Source organism: Bidens hawaiensis, unplaced genomic scaffold (assembly GCF_021521415.1).
Source record: "Bidens hawaiensis isolate Kalapana, Puna unplaced genomic scaffold, B.hawaiensis_p1.1 tig00023607_1, whole genome shotgun sequence".
Classification (NCBI taxonomy): domain Eukaryota; kingdom Viridiplantae; phylum Streptophyta; class Magnoliopsida; order Asterales; family Asteraceae; genus Bidens; species Bidens hawaiensis.
In genome coordinates this window covers 200,766-224,342 of record NW_027493696.1, presented here as the reverse complement: position 1 = coordinate 224,342, position 23,577 = coordinate 200,766, and positions in this window count along the sequence as shown.

Sequence of the window (23,577 nt, the reverse complement as noted above, 5' to 3'; positions counted from 1 at the left end):
CAAAAAGCTAAGTCTCGGCAACATAAGTGAAGATCTTGTTCGCGCCGCTTTCATCCAAGGCGCCGAATACCCAGAGCTTATCCGCACATTGACGGGTAAGGATGGCATGCCATCAACATGGGATGCTATCATGACGGCGGCAAAGCGCTTTGCCGAGACGGAGAAGCAACTGGGAAGGGATCTTCCCCAGAGTACACACCTCTACACGCAGAGGACAAGAGAGAACAATGTTCGGATCGCCCGGCAGAACAAAAAGAGGAAGCTAGGTATCTGGCAGTCAAGGGTAAACTTTGACACCTCATCCAGCTCTCACCCTCTTGTTGGCGGAAGAAATCACACACACCCTTCAAGCCAAAAGCACCGGTGGACGCCACTCACCAAAAGCGTCACGGAGATATTTGCCACTGAAAAGCTACCATGGCCAAAAGCTCCAATGATCCGGCAGCGACCTAATGCGGATCAGAGTAAATCCTGTGACTTCCACGGGACAAAAGGTCATAGTACGGAAGAGTGTACATCCTTGAAGGATATTGTTGAAGCATTCGTCAAGGATGGAAGACTTTCACACCTGGTGGCATCAATCAGGAAGGGAGGAAGGAACGACAACCGGTACCGAGGCAACGGACGAAAGCCCGTTGACATCAGCATCAACATGGTTCATGGTAAGATCAAAGGAAGAAAAAGGCGAACGACAGAACCATGTGCGTGGAAGGAAGCTGAGGTGCGCTTCCCGCGAGTGCCAGGAGGACCCAGCAAAGAAGGCCCTATCGTCATCAAAAGCCAGCTGAGGCACTACATCACTTCTCGCACTCTTGCTGACAACGGCGCCTCGTCAACGGTGATGTACAGGCAGTTCTTCGACAAGCTAGATGACGAAGACAAGGAACGCCTGGAAACGATCTGCGCCTCGATGGAAGGGTTTGATGGCAGCACAAACACCCCCCTGGGTATCCTATCTTTCCCCGTCACTCTTACGGATGGGAAACACTCCCGCACAGAAGATGTGGACTTTGTCGTGATGAGGAAGCCACACCACACATACGACATTCTCTTCGGGAGAGACGGGATGGCAAGATTCAACGCCGTGGTATCCTCAGTCCACGGCATGATGGGATGGCCAACAGCTGAGGGTGTAGCGATGATCACCGGCATTCCCCAGGTATGCATCGCATCTGTCTCATCTAAACCCAAACCAAAGATGGCTAAACCAACCATCACCGAACCAGAAAGATGGGCCTTCAACGGCAAGTACCCTGACCAGGCCGTCACCATTGGCCCGACAATTGTTGATCCCACACGCACCTTACTCAAGCGCTTATTACAAAAAAACGCTGACATCTTCGCGTGGACACCGGCTGACATGACTGGTGTACCCCGAAGTAAGGCAGAGCATAAACTCAAATGCGATCCGGCTGTTACTCCGATCGTACAAAAGCGCAGAGTAATGGGGCCAGAACAAACTAACGCGTGTAGAACCCAAGTCAAGGAACTCCTTGACGCAGGCATCGTACGCGTTAGTAGATATCAAACTTGGGTTGCAAATCCCGTTATGGTACCGAAGAATAACAAACAATGGCGCATGTGCATAGATTTCAAGGACTTGAACAAAGCATGCCCCAAAGATTGTTATCCGTTACCCGAAATTGATCTTAAGGTGGATTCGTTGGCACCGTTCCGCCTTAAATGCTTCCTGGACGCGTATAAGGGGTACCATTAAATACACATGGCCGTTGATGATCAGGACAAAACCGCTTTTTCGGACGCCCGATGGCACATTTTGTTACCAAATGATGCCATTCGGACTTAAGAATGCCGGGTCCACATACCAACGCCTGATGGACAACCAGTTTCATACCCAAATTGGGAGGAACTTGAAAGTTTACATGGATGACTTGGTCATCAAAAGCCCTGACCCAGAAGCGATGTTGAAAGACATCGAAGAGACTTTCAACACGCTCAGGAAGATAAACATGAAGCTCAACCCGAGCAAGTGTGCCTTTGGAATGGAAGAAGAGAAGTTCTTGGGGGTCATCGTCACTAAAGATGGCTTCAGAGCGAACCCTGAAAAGGTCGAAGCCATTATCAAAATGGAATCACCTACTACCATCAAACAGGCTCAGACACTGAATGGACGACTAGTGGCACTTAATCGCTTTTTGGCAAACCACGCAGATAAGTCGTTTCCCTTCGTGTCAACGTTGAGAAACTGTTTAAAGAAAACGCACTTCCGCTGGACACCAGAAGCGGAAGCAGCTTTTCAGGAGATTCGGTCACGCTTGATCGAACTCCCAACGCTCACAACACCAAAAGCGGGAGAGGAGTTAATCCTATACCTTTCCGCAACAGATAGAGAAACCGGGGCAGTCCTGCTAGTAGAGCGAAAAGGCATCCAGATGCCAATCTATTATGTCAGCCGTATCCTAACAGACGTAGAAACCCGGTACTCTACCCTCGAAAAATTAGTCTTAGCACTTATACATGCTTCACGCAGGTTAAGACGATATTTCCAGGGTCACCCAATCACCATTCTCTCCAACTTCAAACTTGCAAACGTTCTAGGCAAACCCGAGTTATCGGGACGCCTAGCCAAATGGGCAATTGAGTTGGGGGAATACGCGATAAAGTATAAGCCAAGACCAGCCATAAAAGGCCAGGTTCTGGCCGACTTTATTGCAGAAGTGCCTGCATCGCGGGAAAAAGAGTGCCAGGAAGAGGCTCAACCCTCTCCAGCACAAGACATCAATGACGTCTGGCGACTCTACACTGATGGAGCAGCCAGTAACGAGGGTTCAGGCGCAGGGCTGAAACTAACCAACCCAGCAGGCCAAGAATATACTTACGCTATTCGACTGGATTTTCCAAGTACGAATAACGAAGCCGAGTATGAGGCATTCTTGGCTGGGCTGAGAATTGCGCGTAAGATGGGGGTGAAAAACTTGGAAGCCCACGTGGATTCCATGTTGGTAGCCAATCAAATCAACGGGACGTACACGGCCGTGAACGACACAATGGCCCTATACCTCGCACAAGCAAAATCCCTTATGCGCGATTTCAACGACTGCAAAGTCATACACGTCAAGCGAAGTGAAAACAAATCTGCGGATGCGTTAAGCAAGCTTGCATCATTAGCCTTCACCCACTTAGGAAAGGATATCCGCATTGAACTCCTCGAGGCACCTTCGGTCCCGCACAAGGAAATTTGTGTCATCCAAACCGGCACGGAAACGTGGATGACACCAATAATAAAATACCTTGCGGCAGGTACACTACCAGAATCAAAAACACAGGCAAGAAAACTACGCTGTAAAGCACTGAATTATCAACTCATCGATGACATCCTTTACAGACGTAACTTTCTTGGCCCACTCTTAAGATGCGTGGACAACCAAGATGCTGATTACCTCCTAAGGGAAGTACACGAAGGCATCTGTGGAGTACACGCAGGTCCCCGCGCTGTTGTAGCTAAGCTAAACAACGCGGGATACTTTTGGCCGGGGATGCATACGGATGCACTGGCATACATCAGAAAATGCAGGTCTTGCCAGCTTTACGCACCCAACACGCACCGCCCGAAGAATGAACTTGTTCCAGTCACTTCTTCATGGCCATTTCAGAAGTGGGCCATCGATGTGACAGGCCCATTTCCTACAGCAGCAGGAAATGTTCAGTTCCTAGTGGTAGCCATCGACTACTTCACCAAGTGGATAGAAGCAAAACCCTTAGCCCAAACAACCGCAAAACATATCAAAAAATTTATTTGGGAATTTATTATTTGTCGTTTTGGACTTCCACAGAATTTGGTGAGCGATAACGGCACCAACTTTGCTGACAAGAAGCTACAACAGTGGCTGAAAGAACTTCAAATCACCCACACCTTTACCTCAGTGGCACACCCGCAAGGTAATGGTGAGGTGGAAAGAGCAAATAAGAGCATCGTCGAAGGCATAAAGAAAAGACTCTTGGAACACAGATCCGGCTGGGTGGACGAGCTTCCGCACGTCCTTTGGGCAAACAGAACGATGAAAAAGGCCAGTACGGGAGAAACCCCGTTCAGCCTCACTTATGGCACTGAAGCCATGGTCCCGGTCGAAATTGGTTTACCCTCACCAAGGGTCTTGATTCAGCCAGAAGACAATGATGCGGAAAGACGGTTGGACCTTATGCTAACCGAGGAACGCAGAGACTTAGCCGCAGTGCGTGAAGAGAACAACAAGCGACAAATGCAAAAGTACTACAACACGCGGGTAAAACTCTGCAACTTCAAAGTAGGAGACTACATACTGCGTAACAACGAGGTTTCGAACCAAGAACGCCCAGGAAAGTTGGCCCCGGTCTGGGAAGGGCCATACATCATCAAAGAAGTCCTGGGAAAGGGCGCATACCGGCTCGAAAGGTTCGATGGCACTCCCATCTCAAGAACATGGAATGGGGCTCAATTACGCAAATGTTATATGTAGATCAATTCCAAACTTGTAAAGGCCTAGAGCCACTTCTAATGGAAATGATTCTCCTTTCACAATGTGTTGATAGCCTTACCTTTATACTTATGAACTTCCCATACTAATGTGCCGGTATTCACCGCATAAATGGGGGAAGAAGTAAGTCGTTACGTGTGGAAGGCGGCAAAACCCGCATAAACACAACGCTAAAAATCTCAAGTTTTAAGGAAAACCTACACGCAGGTCAGAGGTAAATAAAGTTTAGCCATCCTTGTAAGTGCAAGTGACGGTCTTACCCGCACAATCACGAACAAGGAAGCAAAACTTCAACCTATCATCTACCACGTTCAAAGGTTAACTTATTCTGAACACTTAGAAAATTTCAAAGGAAAAGATGAGGAAAACTTCCACGCAGGTCAGATATAAGTAAAGTTAAGCCATCCTACTAAGTGTAAGTGACGGTCATACCCGCACAATCATAAAAGAGGAAGCGAAACAAACTTATAATTTACCACGTTAAAAAGTTAACTTATCTAAGTACTAAAGAAATTGCTAAGTTAGATCAAAACATGCGTAAAATAAACAAGGCAAAGAACTAACACAATCTTAATTTCATCAAATTCAAATATTACAAAGACAGCTATACAAAAGCAAAAATCTACGCTAATGGTGGAAAGGGATCTTCAGAATCAAGCTTCAGGACCACTTCCACTTGGACCCGCTCCATCAGTAGAGCGTGGTGGTTCAAGGAAGGCTTTAAGAATAGCTAGCCCATCATCAGCAGCAGTGACTTCGTTCACCTTCTCCACCACCGGATGCGGGAAGGCGGCATACTGGTTCACTGCTTGGTCGTAAATAGCTTCAGTATCCACATCATACAAAGGGAAGTTGGAAGGCGGGATGCCTTTCTCAACGAACCCTAGACCAAGCAGGAAGCCGGCCTTTTCCCCATCCTCATGAGAAGCGTTGAGGGCTGCGCTCATAGCATCGTCATAAGACGTCTCTGAGAAGACCCGATGCACAACCTACAAAGAAAAAATACAAGTATCAGAACCTTTTCTATTTACAAAGAAAAGCGTGAAGACATGAAGCCAAACATACCTGACACAACGCTTCTCGAAGAAGCCATTCCTTGGCAACCAGAGCTTCTTGGAGGGCAGCTTGAGCTTCGTTACGGGCGCGTTCGGCTTCACTCTTGTTGAGTTTGGCAAGCAACACATCTTTAGCCGCAGCCTCTTCGACGCCCTTTAGCTTACGCTCGGTATGGTCAAGCACCCCCCTCTGGTCCAGGATTTCCTGAAGCTTCTTAGCGTCCTCCATCGCCAAGGCATCATGAGCCTGCTGGAGAGCCTCTAATTTGGCTTTAAGCTCTTCATTCTCCAGGCGTAGAGGCTCAGCAACAGCTTCAGCCTTGGTGGCCCTTTCAGTCGCGTTCCTAGCAGTCTCCTTAGCCAGCCGAAGCTGTTCATTAACAGCTTGGGCAGCCTTGGAGCGAGCCTAGAGACGGGCCTGAACCTCGACTTCAAGGGCCTTGAACACCTTCTCCTTCTCCGCCGCCGCGGCGGAAAGCCTCCTATTCTCCTCCCGGACAGCCCGCGCCTGAGCTACTTCCTGAAGGCGAGCTGCTTTTAACTTGTCGTTTTCACGACAAAGCAGCTCGATGCGCGGCTGCATCCGGGCCAGGAGAACCCGAAGCTCATTGCTTAGCCTACCCTCCTGGTAGCTAGCCATGGCTTCCCCCAACGCACCACTCGGAGCAGCGTGACGAGCCCACTCCACGCACTCCACAGGTGTGCGAAGGGTTGTTCCTCGGCGGATGTTCCATCGTGGAACATACACTTCATTGGAATCCGACACTGCAAAAAACAAAGAGCAGTTAGGAAAAGATGGTTGAAAAATATAAAATACGCCAAAAGAACCCTACGCACCTGTAGGGTCAATAACAGGCCGATAGCCGCCGAACCCATCACCTGAACCCAAGGGAAATCCATCCAAGAGGTTAGGCAGATGGGAAGGTGGCAGAGTTTGGCGATACGCCCCATGCATACCTGAAGGATCGGCCGTCGTTGCCGATGACGGAGGAGGCATGGTGGCGGCCGCCGCGGTGGCCGCTGCAGAATCCGCAGCAATAGTAACCGCCGGCTCGGTGAAAGATGCTGTAAAAATAGCACTCACAGCCGGCGGTGACGTCATCACAGCTGGAACAGTCGGCTCAAAGGAGTGAGCGACTAAACCAGCGGAAGCAGGCGCAGGCGCCTGGGTCGTCGCCTCAGGAAGGCTGACCAAGCCTACCGTCATTGGCGGAGAGGTACTCCTCTGCGCTCCACCCTGGAATGCGTCAACATCCACGCCTGCGTAAAGAAGATAAGTGTTAATGATATTAAGCTACGAAGTTAAAGAAAGGAAGATTGTACTTACGGGTTTTCTTGAGCCTAAAGGTACGGAGAGGCGGGGACGAACCCGATGGAGCCGGCCTCTTTGCGCCGATCACCGTCGTCTTCTTGGGCTCTCCGGAGGTGACAGTCGCAGCCTCCGGAACGGTGGTCTTATCACCACCGGGATTCCCCGCCACCTCTTCGCTCTCGGTCTCCAATTCAGACCGAGGCGCCGGATCGGCAGTGGAGGCCACCTTCTCCTTCCCCTTCCCGCCGGCAGCCTTCTTCTTCCGCACCAACGGAGGACCATCTGCGGATTCCTCATCAGAACATACGATTAGAGGAATTCCAGCAGAGGTTTCAACATTGAGGGGTCGAGGGTTGAAGAGCGCCTTACCTGGCCGCCTGGCGCTCAGGATCTCGTGGCCTAGCAGGTAGACCTCCACGAACCGATCCGCCGTTTGTTCTAGGATGGGCAACTCGTTCTCGTCTAGAGCGCGAGTACCCATCCGAACGGGACCGTCAGCCTCACGCGGGATCAGGAGCGACTGCAAGTCGTTCCCCTCTGAAATAAACAGGAAACAAGTTAGAAGAAATTCAAAATCAACAAAAGGAAACAAAGCATACCGTAAGGAACAGAGTTCGAACCGTATTCAAGGACGATTGGGATTTTTTGCGCATCCGCCTGCTTCCACACCCGGCTCATCCCCAGCATCACCATCCCGGACTCCGCAAACCGGTAAACCGGAGATTGGACCCGGGAAATCTTCGAAAACCATTCCGCCTCCTCGTAGTTGGAGGCGTGAAGGCTAGGAAGTGCTTGCCCATTTTTGAATTTCATGGCAAGTGGGATGGCGCGATCGGAGATGTAGAAGAACTCTCGCTTCCACGAGCGAAGACTGCGCTCGGTTGCGCAGATTTTCAAACCCTTAATCCGGGTTATCAATGTATACCACCCCTGGATGCACCTCCAAGTGTTGAAGGTCATCAGGCGGTCAACATAGGGCTCAATGCCCAGAATCCGGCACACCCACTCGAAGTGCCGAATCTTGGCAATCGCCATCGGGTGCACCTCGGTCAGGTGCACACCGTGCCTCTCCAGGACACGGTAAACAAACTTTGTCAATGGGAACCTAAGATTCCCATAAACAAAGAATGCAGCATATACCCCGATCTTGCCTCTGGGGGCATCGTACACTGTCTGATGGGGTTCAGGAAACTCAGGCTCGAGAGACTCGAGCATGAACTTCCTGACCACATACTGGTACAGATCGACAGGCAAAGCACACTGGCACTCGCCAGCAGTACTCTTGTCGTCGGCTGTAGACTCAAGATCACGAGACGACATCTTGCAGATGAAAGAAAACGATTTCGAGAAAAGGCTCGACTGAAAAGTTGAGTATTCACCGGAAATCGTTATGAAGATGAAGAGAAAAGTGAAAGTGTGAATTACAAAGAACCCTCTCCCCCTTTATATACTAATCGCAATTAATGCGTTGAATTTAATGCGGAGGAGAGAGAAATCGAAGGTGCAATGAAACTATGACACGTGGCAAAAAGCAAGCTGGCAACAGCTGTTGAAAGGACGCATACCATTAATTTCGCGGCCACGCGCCCGAAAAAACGGGCCCACGCGCCTGAAAAAAGCGACTGGAATGACCAGGTACTGTCACGTTACCATAACTTCCTGCACGTCCTGACACAGTCAGAAGAAACCGTCGCACGACGTTTCAGAGGTTTGGACTGTTCTTATCCTTTCACCAACTCTTCGAATTTCAAAAAAATTCAAAAAAGATTCAAAAGTAGGCGGGAAAATACCCCCTACCTTGGCAACCAAGTAACCATAAGACGGGTGCGGGTACAGTGTCAAGGCAAAACCCTTCACATACTTAGCACCCGCAGGGAATTGACGCCAGGAATACCTTGGAAGTAAAGTAACCGTAAGACGAGTGCGGGTACAGTGTCAAGGCAAAACCCTTCACATACTTAGCACTCTGCAGGGAATTCAAACCAAGAAGGATCTTCTGGGCCATGCTTGCGGAAACGGGAGTAACATCCCCGCATGACGGGAACGTCGAGAACTATATTGTTTGAAACTCCATGATGGGATTGGTGGTTTTAGCATAATTGATCAATATGTTGAAAACTACCAAAACCCCATGGAGAATCCACACAAATGGGATTCAACGCTCCTGATGTGCGAGGAGGTTACAAACCTACCCGCTTCACACCCAAAGATCAAGCAGAAAAGTCGGGAATTTCTGCGTGACATCAGGAAAACCGCGGGAAGAATCACCACGGAAAACCTAAAAACTAAACCCTTTTCAAAACCCCTTGCTAAGTCCAAAAGTTCACCTCACTTATTAATAATTCATGAGAAGAACATTGGACTGGGGGGACTTGAAGAGGTAGGTCCCAGCAGAGCCCAGTTGGACCCGCAAGACTCACCTTGAATAGGGACGTCTGCGCAATGACCAACTGCTCCAGCAGGACCCACCATGCTCAGAGAACCTTACGCGCAGTACGCCAGCTGTACCCGCAGGGAAAGCCTCCCAATGGTGAAGTACCCCGCCTGTTCCCGCAGCTGCGGATACAAGCCATCAGGGAAGGCTACCCGCACTAACAGCAAGGCTACACGCACAAGGCATTCGCTACTTCAGTAGTCACATGAAGGAATGAGCAAGGCGGGAATACTCCCGCCTAAATGAGCCAGTCCGTATGCTTCTGGAAGGTCTTTCGTACTATACCTACTAAGGTATGGGCGGAACAGACAATTTGACCAGAGCAGCCCATGAACCAATCACAGGGTGACAGCTCACCGACAACAATACGAGGAGGAGCACCCTCTAGTACTGTTTGTCACTATTAGCCGCTGCCTACTCACCAACCCTTACGATGGGACGTGCGCAGCCTACAGTTGGTGGAACAGTGCGTAGCCGGCAGTAAAGGAACAGTGTACAGCCGACCTTTACTGTTGGCCGTAGCCTATCCACCAACCAGCATGGCCTGTGCGTAGTCCACTGTTGGTGGAACAGGAATACTATTCAGCCGGCTGTACCTTCTAGGAAACCTACCTTCGGCTATAAATACTCCAACACTTTGGAATGGTAAGGACATCATCTGATATCTCATCTTATCTAGCAATCTCTTAATATACACTTATATTCAGAGCAATCTAGTCTGATTCTCACGCCGGAGGGTGGTCTCAAGGAGGAACCCCCCCCCCCCTTCTCAGTGACGAGCTTACGGTGTCTGTTTTGCAGGTCCCCTGAAGAACAACCTTCTCTGCTAGACCTCATCCTCGTGGGAAACATTACTTAACCCCCAGATTATCTATAATCTGCCCAGGGTTCACTTAGTGTTTCTTCAATATTAGTATCACTAATGTGTGGTAAAAGATGCTAAGTAAATCTACGAGTTCTAGAACGTAAAAACACACAAAAAAAAAAAAAAGATAACAAAGATGTAACAAATTAATGCATGGAGGGTGTGATTAACAATCTATCAAGCATGGTAATTTATTACGTAAATGTTCTGAAGTTCATGGTAGACCATGGTCTAGCCATGCCTCACAATGTAATCTAATTTTGCAACAACAAAAAATAGGGTAAAGAAAAGGAAAATGATGCTTTCGATTTTCACAAGATTTAAGTTTGCAAATGGGATTTCCACATCTTATCTTACCAATGTTTTTAGACCCGGCCCGAACGTCGACCCGGACACGTTACCAGGTCAAAGGTCGGACCGACCCGGAAGGGCGGACCGGTGTTTGACCCGGATGATGCTATATATATATAAGAAACAAGAATAAAACAACTACACACATTCTTAGAGCAAGTTTAGGGTTAAGTTTAATAAAACTATAACTTTCAGGGTGAGAAATGTAACTTTGTAAAAATTAAAATTAAATAACCTAAATGTCTGATGTGCACTCCATCATCTCAACTGCAAAGTGCAAACCCTAAAACACTGCACTTTAGCCGCCGCCTCCGCTCAAGTGACGGAATTATGGAAGTTCATCACAGGCGAGTTTTTATGACTCAATCATCTCATCATCTTCATCTCATCTCCTTCGGACTTCTAATCAATCACACCCAGCCTATTTTTAGACTCGTCGGATTCGAAACTGTGGCCGGAATTGTGGCCGGTATATAGTAGATTTTTAAAAACTGCTTATATTTGCAGATTTTATTCCATTTTACCGGTTGACCAGGCGGTCCACCGGTTCCGGTCCAACCGCAAACCGTGAGAACCGGCCGGGTTTTTAGAAAACGGGTTTAACCCACGAACCGGCCCGTTGTTTGTAGCGGGTCCCGGTCCGGGCCAGGTTCCAAAACACTGTATCTTACTATACTATTAAAGCAACACATCTTTTTAGATGTCATTTAACTAGGTTATCCACATAGGATGCCAAATATATAATTTCTATAAATAAATTATTCACTTAATAAACAATTTAATTATAAACATTAACTCCTAAGTTGAAAAATGTTTCAAATTAAATAAATAGTTATACTCATCATTTATTGAGTAATAAAGACAATTAATTGTCTTCATTGTTATTTTTTAAAAGTTTGAGGCTTTGTTACTATTATTATTTATTTATTATTTTGGATTTTGAAAGATTATTTATGAACGTTTGGACTGGATGTATGGATGTTTGAATTGAAATGGTGGTTTAAGTCATGAAATTTGGATTTATTGTTATTTAATTAAACGTTTTGATCAAAACTATAATTGTTATATGTCACATCCCGGCTTAGAGCCTACGCGTGTGACCAATAGTTAGTACCTGTTTTATAATATATCAAAGTTTAGCGGAATTCTATATTTTATATAGAAGTTTATAAATTAATATTTTATATTAATATTTTATTATAAAATATAAAAAGTTTATAAATTAATATTTTATATTAATATTTTATTATAAAATATAGAAAGCCAAAGGTGAATACGTTAAACCTTTTCAACCAGTCAAGATAAACAGGTTGTTTATCTTAATCAATGTCAGTCAAATAAAAATCTATGTGATTACGTGATCCCTATTAAAATACAAGATAGAAAATAAAAGCAACTCAAACCGAGTACACATGTGTGTGGATCCAAACATAATTAATCTAGTCTATCAATCAAGGCTACGTGGTCGCAGACTAGAGATCATAATAAAAGTTCTCCAGATGGTCGTCAATTCCCGGAGAACCGCAAATTGTGTTTGTATGGCAGTGGCACAATCCCGGAAAGAAACGTTTCTGCTGAGTATGTTCAAGAAAACTATCTTGTCAGTCAAAGAAAGATTTATAAAATATTTTTAGAGTCAACGATTCACCAGCATATCGCCGATGTATTTTTCCCAACATTTTAGGAAATAAAGTTAGTACAGGTAGCAAGGAGTTAGAGCCATTCAAGAAGATAGACGCTCGCAAGGTAAAGATGGCTCAGTTTTTAAATTATTAAAAGATTGTAAACGATATAATTTGTAAAATCAAACGAGGTTTATAAATTAAACACACGGGTATATTTTATCCGAGAAGCTTTTCAATTAAATTAATATTTTATTATAAAAAGTTTCAAAATATATATTAATATTTTATTAATATTTTATTATAAAATATAGAAAGCCAAAGGTGAATACGTTTAACTATAAAATATTAATATAAAATATTAATATTTTATTAATATTTTATTATAAAATATTAATATAAAATATTAATTCATGTCCAAAAAGCTTTTCAATTATCTTGACTGGTTGAAAAGGTTTAACGTATTCACCTTTGGCTCTTTGTTCTGAATGATGCGGTGATCTCGTTTGTAAACCTTTGTGAATGAATGAATGATTAACCTATAATAAAATAGGTTTACATATAAATACCCGGATCATCTCTTAATCCGGCTACATACCTTTAGTCTGGTTTTGATATCTTTAAACCTTGATTGATCTTTTGTTTGAATAAAACTTTTTGGACATGAATTTCTTCTCTTTATTTTTAGATTATCTTTCTTAATCATGAAGAGATTATTTTTAGCTATAACCTTTGTTTATATAATTTGTATTTCTTAATCATAAAGAAATCTTATTTTAATTATTGCTTTTTAATTGATCAAAATCTAGGTTATACCCCCGACTAGGGTCGAAGCCTTGAAATAATAATATTTTATTTGGGCAGAACCCCTACCTTGCTTAGCTTAATAATTACCTAGACTTTCGGCAGCACTTCCCCACATGCACGAATATCGAGGTATTATTGATCTACTTTTCTTTGCACGCAAATCGAGGCAAATTCGGAGGTCGTCGGGTCGTGCACGTACTTCGAGGCAGAATGTCGGGTTACTTTGGGTGGCATACACTTCGAGGAAACGTCAGATATTTAGCACGGATTACGAGGTTCGGCACGCAAAACGAGGCCGGCACGCAAAACGAGGTACGGTCGTCGGGATTTGTTGACACGGTTTACGATGTGACAATTATCGGGTCGGTGCACGGGAACCAAGGTAGAGAGATAAAGATTCTAGAGAGAGTTGGATTTTGGTGTGAAAGTGAAGGTGTCATGACCCTCCTATTTATAGCTAATATTGGGCTTCATCACAATACGTGATGGACCCTTTCTTATGGTCATCGCGTATCGGGATGACTCATGTTACTCAGAGAGTGCCACGTGTCGCCACGTGGCCTGAAAAATGTGCCACGTGTCGCTGAGTCATAACGGAGCATCGCGCTACGCGATGGTCTTTTTTTTTGACTCATCGCCTATCGCGATGGGTCCCTAACCACTATTTTTCATTTTTGGCCCCTTGTCTTTTGGTAGCTTGTCACGTCTGGGTCTAACTCTCATTGTCCAAAAATACTAAGGCAGCTCTCAAGCGGCTCGCGGCGATGCGGGCGTGCGAAGTGCGCCCAACGCCCTTCGCCGTCGCATTCGCCATCGTCATCGTCCTCGTCCGAGCCCGTGCGCGTGCGTGTCGGGTGCTCCACACCCACTGCTAGGACCACTTAGTGAATGCTTTGCATAAAAGAATATATTATGGAAAATCTCTTTCTTATAAAGAGTTTCCACTTCTTTACCACTTTCCATGTGGGATGTGTTTCATCTTTCATATTTATACGCATATGGAATGTTTTCACTTTCTTCCATCTTTCCATGTGGGATGGATTTTCTTTATGGAATGTTTTTATTTCCCTTATTTATTTAACATGAAATAATTCTATTTCTTTATTTAAATTTTTATATTTTGAGTTTAATTTTGATCCTTCAACTTTACTAAGTTGTCGAATTTCGGTCAAAACTTTGGGGATGTTACATCCTCCCCACCTTGGAATGAATCTCGTCCTCGAGATTCGTATTGAGTTATTCCTTTCTTATCAATTTACTGTCAGACTCTTTATAATATGCTGCTTAAGCTTAACTTGAACTGTTTGAAATGTTGCAATTTATGATATGTTGTTAACTTACATCTTTGGATGATGTATTCAGTTAATAGTCTAGAATATCGTAAGTAATTATTAATTGCTAAGCACAGTGGCCAGTTGTGTTTAACTATTTACCTTACCTTTGTATTCTAAACATTTACTGATGTTAACAAAATTGCTTCTTGGATCCAGTCTATCGAATCCTTTTAACTTACTCATCTTGATAACTTTCAAGATATTCATACTTGAGCAATGATATTCCTTTACGTCATGATCTTGATGGATTCCTTCCATTTATTTCCATCAATTATACTCTTGAACTTTCAATGTTCATATAACTGATTTTCCTTGAGTAGACATGTTTTTATGTCTTAGTATAATTCATTCATTTCATCTTTAGTTCATCTTTCTATAGATGATGAAGTATTTTGAATAATATAGTCTAAATTTAACTATCTCTTTTCATAGGTATTAGAATTCTTATATAAAGACACGATCTGTATGCTAATATTTTTCTTTATATACATTAGGGATTTAAATACCCTTATATGATTACAAAATTTCTCTTTTAAAACGAGATTACAAACACTTTACAAGAGCTAACTAAACTATTAGTTATTTCTAATGCCTTTGGATCTGAAATATTCATTTGGAATACTCTTGTTTACTTCTATTCTTGATTGTCGGACGCAGCTTGTATGTTTAACATAGTTATCTTAGTCTTTCCTTTCTTAGCACCTCTTTCACTTGCATTGCTTGTCTTATTCGGACATTCTGAGCTGAAGTGCCCGTTTTCTCCATAGCTAAAACATACAACTGTTTTCCTTTTGCAATCGTCTTCCGAATGATCGAGTTTCTTGCAAAAGTTGCATGTGATCAGTGGAATATTTTTGGTTGGTCTTAAACACTTTCCATGATGTCTTCTGCCACAACTTTGGCAGATTGGTCTTGTAAATTTAAATGACCATTCCTCCTTTTCTTTGTTTTTCTTCATTTTCTTTTCCTTGGTTTCTTCTTTCTTTCCTTTACCATTTTTATCATCTTCTTGATTTCTGATAAGACCATTCATAAGCTAACGGGCTAATTCCATGGCTGAGTCAGCGGTTTGAGGAAAATGAGATCTTACCATGTCTCTAATTTCCCGAGGCAAACCCCAAATTTTGCGGGTTACTTTATTGGATTCGGGCATTACCAAGTGTGGGTACCAATCTACAATACTCATGAAACTTAGCATTGTATTCCTTGAGATTAGTGTCTTCCACCTTGTGGTTCAAAAACTTAGTTTGAATAAGATCGGTTTCATGCATGGGACAAAACTTTCGTAACACTAGTTCTTTGAATTCTTCCCACTTCAATTGGTACATAGTTTCTCTACCCTTTGATATGATCAGGGTATTCCACCATTCCAAAGTTTCACCTTTAAAGTATTGAGAGGAGTATTGAATCTTTTCAATCTCAGTTGATTGGCTGATGATAATAATGGACTCGATTTCTTCAAGCCATCGTACAGTTGATATGGCACCCTTATCGCCATAGAATTCTTTTGGTCCAAATGCCTTGAAGTTCTTAAAACTACTACCTTGAATTATTAATTGTTTCTTGAATTTACGATTGAATTTGTTCTCAGCGTTAGAGCTATGAACACTTTCTTCATGATGAGAAGGATTTCGATACGGATGAGTTCTAGAACATTTGTTTGAATGTTCTATTTTACTTTTGTGTGACCCTTCTTACATTGCATCGATGAGAGGAGTCATTTCGTTATGAATAATTGCTTGAATTTTGACCAGATACTGCTCAGGAATCTCCTGTGAAGGTTTCGTCATATCTTTGTTGCTTCTTTGAATTGAAGCTTCGTCATTATTCTCTTGATTGTTTGGGTTCGACATTTTGTAAACATAATAGATACCAGTACGAAAGAAATTTCTTATTTATTTACTAACGATTGAATATTTGCAACAGATGTGTGACATTGAATAATTGATATAAGTACAAAAGATTGCTTTGTTTATAGAATGTTTAATTAATTCAGTCGCATTTTGAGGATATTTCCTTCTAATCTTTCTTGAGGTTGTTGGTCTTGACAAGATCTAATTATTTATTCTTTGTTTGAGAATTTGATGTTTGAGATAATCGTATGAAATGATCATTTTCCAAGTATTTTAATGATAGTCGATAAGATTCTTGAGAGGCGTCATTACTTTCTTGTTGTATATTCTTGAAATGGTTAGTACATACCTTGTGTATAAATAGACCACGAGAATTCCTATACTTCTCTTTCTAGGTCTGTTTCTTTTAATCGTTATTTCATGTGGCGTTGACTTGAGGTTAGTTATATTTTTAGACTTTGTCCACCTGGACATTTCCTTTCTTTTCTAGCCATTACTCTCTTATTTCCAGACGTACTAGAAGAATTATCTTGAGAGTTTGTGCAATCATTTCGAGGAAATCTAAATATATCTAGTATTTATCTTGAGAGTTTGTGCAATCATTTTCTTGACATAATTCTTTAAAAGATACATTACTAATTTCGAGGAAATCTAAATATATCTAGTATTTATTGTTGTTACAAGGTTGCACGACATATATTACAATTGCATTGTTTACAAGATTCTTATTTCTTCCATCGAATAATCAATTTCTTGATCTTGTTTTCCTTCTTAGTGATTTCTTCTTTCTCCTTTTCTTTTCGCCTTTCCTCAGCGTCCATTTCTTCCTTGAGCATTGCTTCAGCTAGTTTGGTGACATTGATTTCATAATGAGTTGAATCATCTTTAATGTCATACATTTTCATGTTCTGACGTTCACCTTCAGTGTGGGTAAAGTAAAGATCTTGTATTGTTAAATAATTATAATATTCCTGTCCCTGAGGATTTTCTTCTGGATAAGTCATTACTTCTTTTCCTTTTGACATCACGGGTTTCTTGGATTTACTTGATATGTCTCCATACACGTTCCGATTTGAAATAATCTAAGCTAGAGGGATGTTATAATCAAATGAATCAGAATCTTCCTCCATTGCTGTTTGGTATGAACATTCATCACTAGATATAGGAATTTGGAGAAAAGATGTTCCCATATAGCCTTTCCCTTTACTGGATCGAAGCCGAACAGATTCTTGGCTAGATTGACGTTCGGCTATCTGTACGAGGTTATATTAAGGATATGAGTGTGTTTTCTTATCTTATCTATACTTGTTCTAATCTTATCCGTAATAATTTTAATCATATAATAATTATTTCTTTGATATTCTTATTTAGAAACTAATGATTATTATAAACGTATTTCTGATCAAATCCTAGGTATGATTAAATACCAAATTCGCTAAGACCGATTGCTCTGATACCAACCTGTCACGCCCCGGCTTAGGGCCTAGGCGTGTGACCAATAGTTGGTACATGTTTTTTAAATATATTAGAGTTTAGCGGAAGTCTTTATTTTATAATAAAATATTAATATATATTTTTAAGCTTTTTAAAATAAAATATTAATTTAATTGAAAAGCTTCTCGGATAATAAATACCCGTGTGTTTAATTTATAAACCTCGTATGATTTTACAAATTATATCGTTTACAATATTTTAATAATTTAAAAACTGAGTCATCGCTACCTTGTGAGCGTCTATCTTCTTGAATGGCTCTAATTCCTTACTACCTGTACTAACATTATTTCCTAAAATGTTGGGTAAATACGTCAGCGATATGCTGGTGAATCGTTGACTCTAAAAATGTTTTATAAATCTTTCTTTGACTAACAAGATAGTTTTCTTGAACACACTCAGCAGAAACGTCTATTTTTGGGATTGTGCCACTGCCATACACACACAATTTGCGGTTCTCCATATGCGTTCCGATTTGAGATAATATGGAGAACTTTTATTATGATCTCTAGTCTGCGACCACGTAGCCTTGATTGATAGACTAGATTAATTATGTTTGGATCCACACACATGTGTACTCGGTTTGAGTTGCTTTTATTTTCTATCTTGTATTTTAATAGGGATCACGTAATCACATAGATTTTTATTTGACTGACATTGATTAAGATAAACAACCTGTTTATATTGACTGGTTGAAAAGGTTTAACGTATTCACCTTTGGCTGTCTGTTCTGAATGATGCGGTGATCTCGTTTGTAAACCTTTGTGAATGAATGAATGATTAACCTATAATAAAATAGGTTTACATATAAATACCCGGATCATCTCTTAATCCGGCTACATACCTTTAGTCTGGTTTTGATAGCTTTAAACCTTGATTGATCTTTTGTTTGAATAAAACTTTTTGGACATGAATTTCTTCTCTTTATTTTTGTATTATCTTTCTTAATCATGAAGAGATTATTTTTAGCTATAACATTTGTTTATATAATTTGTATTTCTTAATCATAAAGAAATCTTATTTTAATTATTGCTTTTTAATTGATCAAAGTCTAGGTTATACCCCCGACTAGGGTCGAAGCCTTGAAATAATAATATTTTATCTGGGCAGAACCCCTACCTTGCTTAGCTTAATAATTACCTAGACTTTCGGCAGCACTTCCCCACATGCACGAATATCGAGGTATTCTTGATCTACTTTTCTTTGCACGCAAATCGAGGCAAATTCGGAGGTCGTCGAGTTGTGCACGTATGTCAAGGCAAAATGTCGGGTTACTTTATGTGGCACGCACTTCGAGTAAACATCAGATATTTAGCAAGGATTACGAGGTTCGGCACGCCAAACGATGCTCGGCATGCAAAACGAGGTTGACACGCAAAACAAGGTGCGTCGGTCGTCATGATTTCTCGGCACAAACTTCGAGGTGTCTTCGGTATATGGCACGGTTTACGAGGTGATAATTATCGGATCGAGTCACGGGAACCGAGGTAGAGAGAGTGGGATTTTGGTGTGAAAGTGAAGGTGCCATGAACCTTCTATTTATAGCTGATATTGGGCTCCATCGTGATACGCGATGACTCATGTTACTTAGGGAGTGCCACGTGTCGCCACATGGCCTGACGCATCTGTCACGTGTCACCCCAGGTGCGACACGTGTCGCTGAGTCATAACGGACCATCACGCTACGTGATTGGTCCCTGAACACTATTTTTCATTTTTGGTCCCTTGTCTTTTGGTAGCTTGTCACGTCTGGGTCTAAGTCACATTGTCTAAAAATATTAAGGCGGCTCTCAAGCGGCGATGCGAGCGTGCGAAGTGCGCTATCACCACGCCTCATTGCGCCCAACGCCCTTCACCGTCGCCATCGTCCTCGCTCTCGCCCAAGCCCGAGCCGTACATTCTTGGCATAAAAGAATATTATCATGGAAAATCTCTTTCTTATAAAGAACTTTTACTTCTTTACCACTTTTCATGTTGGACGAGTTTTATCTTCCCTATTTATACACATGTGAAATGTTTCCATTTTTTTCATCTTTCCATGTGGGATGGATTTTCTTTATGGAATGTTTTTATTTCCCTTATTTATTTAACATGAAATAATTCTATTTCTTTATTTAAATTTTTATATTTTGAGTTTATTTTTTATTCTTCAAATTTACTAAGTTGTCGAATTTGGATCAAAATTTTGGAATTGTTACATTGTATCTCATTGTTATATTTGTAGCATTCTTTATGTTATGTACTTATATGTTTTATAAATTAATAAAAATAGTTTTTATATCACAGAACTATGTTACAGCATTTACATGTTTACGCTTCATTGTTTACAATATATGGCTTCAGTAAATGATGAAGTTTTAATAATATGCCTTTTTTTGTTTTAATTATAATATAAGTTAGAAATATGTTTTAAATAGTTATTTTTATCTGTTTATCTTTGTATATTGGATTATTTTAAATTAAATCAACAACGTGATACCTTAAATTAATAATGTTAGATTATCTGACGTTTACAATTCATTAAAATGTATAATACACACACATACACGCACACACACACACACACACACATATATATATGAAGTTTTATATATTTCCACCCGTGTGTAATACGGGATCTTACCTAGTTTGCACGTAATTACAAGAAAGTAATTGTAAATTTGTAATGACTTTTGACGAGTTGAATGAGTTATTTTTAATCATTTGCTTTAAAGTTTTAAAAGAAAGTCGCCCAAGAACACAACCCCATGCCTTCAGCATTGTGAACAGAAGGAGTGATTACGTGCGTGTCTCGACAAGCATGTCGTTTCCCAATAACTTGTTAAAAGAATAAATTGAGTATATAAATACTATAAATACAAGCATTTAAAACTAATTGTTAAGACACATCTCACCATTACAAAGATTGGATTATTAATGAAAATGAGTGCTCCATTATTTTGTGTAAGAAAGTGGAACAATAGATACTGTACACCAAGTGAATAAGAGGTTGAACCGTCGAAGGATATGTTGAGGAATATAAACATCAAACCAATCATAATGATGAAGATATACTACAAACGAATGAGGAGATTCTAATAACATTGGAGGTGATAGCAGAGCTCACTAATAGCTCCTCTCTAATTTTAGTAAGGGTTACCAATCACAAACTTACAACACAAGTGTCAAAAAGAATTAGAAATATGAGATCCACTAAAAGTTTATTGAGGTGTCTAGCTTTTTAGTGTACAATAAGTTAGGTTCAATTGTGAGAAGTTTTGTTTAAATGGAAGAAAAATCAACTTAAAAATACGATAAATCCTCACCGACATGATTGTGTGTTTATTAAAGTTTTGGCCATTTATTGAAGTTTGGAAATTTACCACAAACCATTTTGATGCAGCGGAAATACGATAATGAAGATCGAATCACATTGATTCAAAGAATACCCGTGATGAACTTCCAAAAACCCCCAAATCCCATCCAAAGGTCAGGGAAAGTGAAAAGAAAAATGATTATTATTTAAATTAAAGTCTGTCTCTCCAAATTACATAACCAGCATATAAATAAAGGTTCTAATACGAAATGGGCTTAAAAAGGGCCATGGGCCAAACACAAAAACATAAAAAGGCTCATAACTTTATTTAGAATGCGTTTTTGGGTTTCGGACATGGGCCAAACCGCTGTTGGCCGTTTTTCATAACATGCTCCTCGTCTCAAGCTTCGATTTAACTGGTAATGGGCCTGAAACGGAGCTTCGTGGACCAAGTTATGCCCGTTTTCGTGAGCCACCTTTTGTAGGATCTTGGGCCTCCATAAACATAATAGCCCGGTCTGTAACATTTGGTCTCACATCACATTTTGGACATACGTACTGGGCGACAAAGGAGGGCGACAAGGAGGCGACAACACCGCCCTTGTGGGCGACAAAAGGGGCAACAAGGGCAGGGGCGGGAGGTATTTATCGCCGGGTTATGTTTTGTTTTCAATATTATTATATTAGTATGTGTGTGGGTGATATGATATATATATATATATATATATATATATATATATAAGGGTTCAAATAAAAAAAAATTGTTTTGTGAGAAGACTTTAAAATAAAACACACCATCTAAATATGACACTATACCATGTAAATAGAAAATTATACGGTTTTTAAAAACTACCAATTTCAACTACTAGATCCTAGATCCAAATGATTAGATTTATTCTTATGTTTCTCACAAACTATTGTTTTTTACGTTAACCCTACCATATATATATATATATATATATATATATATATATATATATATATATATATATATATATATATATATATAGGATTGGGTTCGTTTCAGAAGTATTTTTAGAGTGGGAAATGCGAGAAATGAATCTAACCAATCAGATATTTTCTTTTCTTTTATTATTTATTTAATATTAAGGGCATAATAGTAATTGGAGTATTTTTTATATATAGTAAAACCTATTTTTCATGGGATGTTACAAGTAAGTGATTTTTAATCATTTTAACTTCTTTTTTTCTTTTTTGTAAATCGTAGATTATTATTGTTTTCTTCTAACTACAATTTCATGCCTTTATTCAAATATGTTTACTCAAATTTTGAGTTTACACCCTAATCAACATACATTGTTATTTACCCAATTCCATCCAATTCCATCAAGATTACTTCCCCATACTAAGGATTGAATATCTCTAGTTTGTTTTATTAAAATCAACCTATGTATAATTAATTTTATTACTAAACAATTCATCTTCAGCTTTTTATATTTTTTCAACTTTTTTGAGAATTCGTTGTCGATACACTAATTCAAAAAATAGTGAAATCCTTTTCTGCATATTACTAATTTAAGTTGTGTGTTTTTAAAATTAACCAAATCAGCCATTAATTTAACCGATTCCCCAACCTACACTGTTCTAGTTTTCATTTACAGTGTCAAACTTCGTGTATAATTTAGGAATGCCATTTTTCATAAAAACTACTTTGGTAATATAATACATAACCCGTAAATGAATTCTGATGCACGATTGGGTACAATATACCCTCATTCATAGGCTATCAAGTACAAAATCAAACTAATTACAAACATTAAAAATCCATCAAGTTACACCAAAAAAAAAACTTTCAACACTTTAAATCCATTAAATTACACCAAGAATAAAGAGTTCAAACTTTTCAAAATTCGATAAATGGGTCATTTACACTTAACCAGTTACTTAGCATAAACATGACACTAGGGTTCAGAAGTATGTGTCAAAAACACCAAACAAGTATGCCATATTCCGATTGTATCTTGATCAACCTAACATCCATACTGCACCAAGTAACTCGATAATATTGGATATTTTCGTATTTATGTCTGACAATGAAATCTTGGCCGCAAGCCTCCATGATAATAGATCTTTTTTTATGTTCTATCTACATATGGAAAACCATATGCTCTATCTACATAAGAAAAAACATATTGTTTAAAAAAAACTATACGTAACAATCAGATTATATGTAAAGGTAACGGGCTTATCATTTTAGAAACTATGACAATGCAAATCAGTATAAAACAACCATCTGCTTCCTTCTCATATTTTAACTAGATCTACGAAACATACACCTAGTAAAAGTGGTTATACCACTCATCCATGAGCTCACACAAGCCAACACGCCAACGTTTCATATAAATTTCACCAATTAACTTATGCGCGTACAAGCGAATCAGGATATAACAATCATTCACTTCCTTCTCATATTTTAACTGCATCTACGAAACATACACCTAGTAAAAGCTGCTATATCACTCGTCCATGAGCTCACACAGGACGACGCTTCAAAATTTCATATAAAATTCACCAGTTACCTTATGAACACACACAAACCTACACAAAATATCACAACAATTTATAATTTTCTACACAATTTTAATGTTGGACCTACACAATCCAACATATCCGATGCACATGCAATGCTATCACTACACATAAAAAGATACCCCTACACACA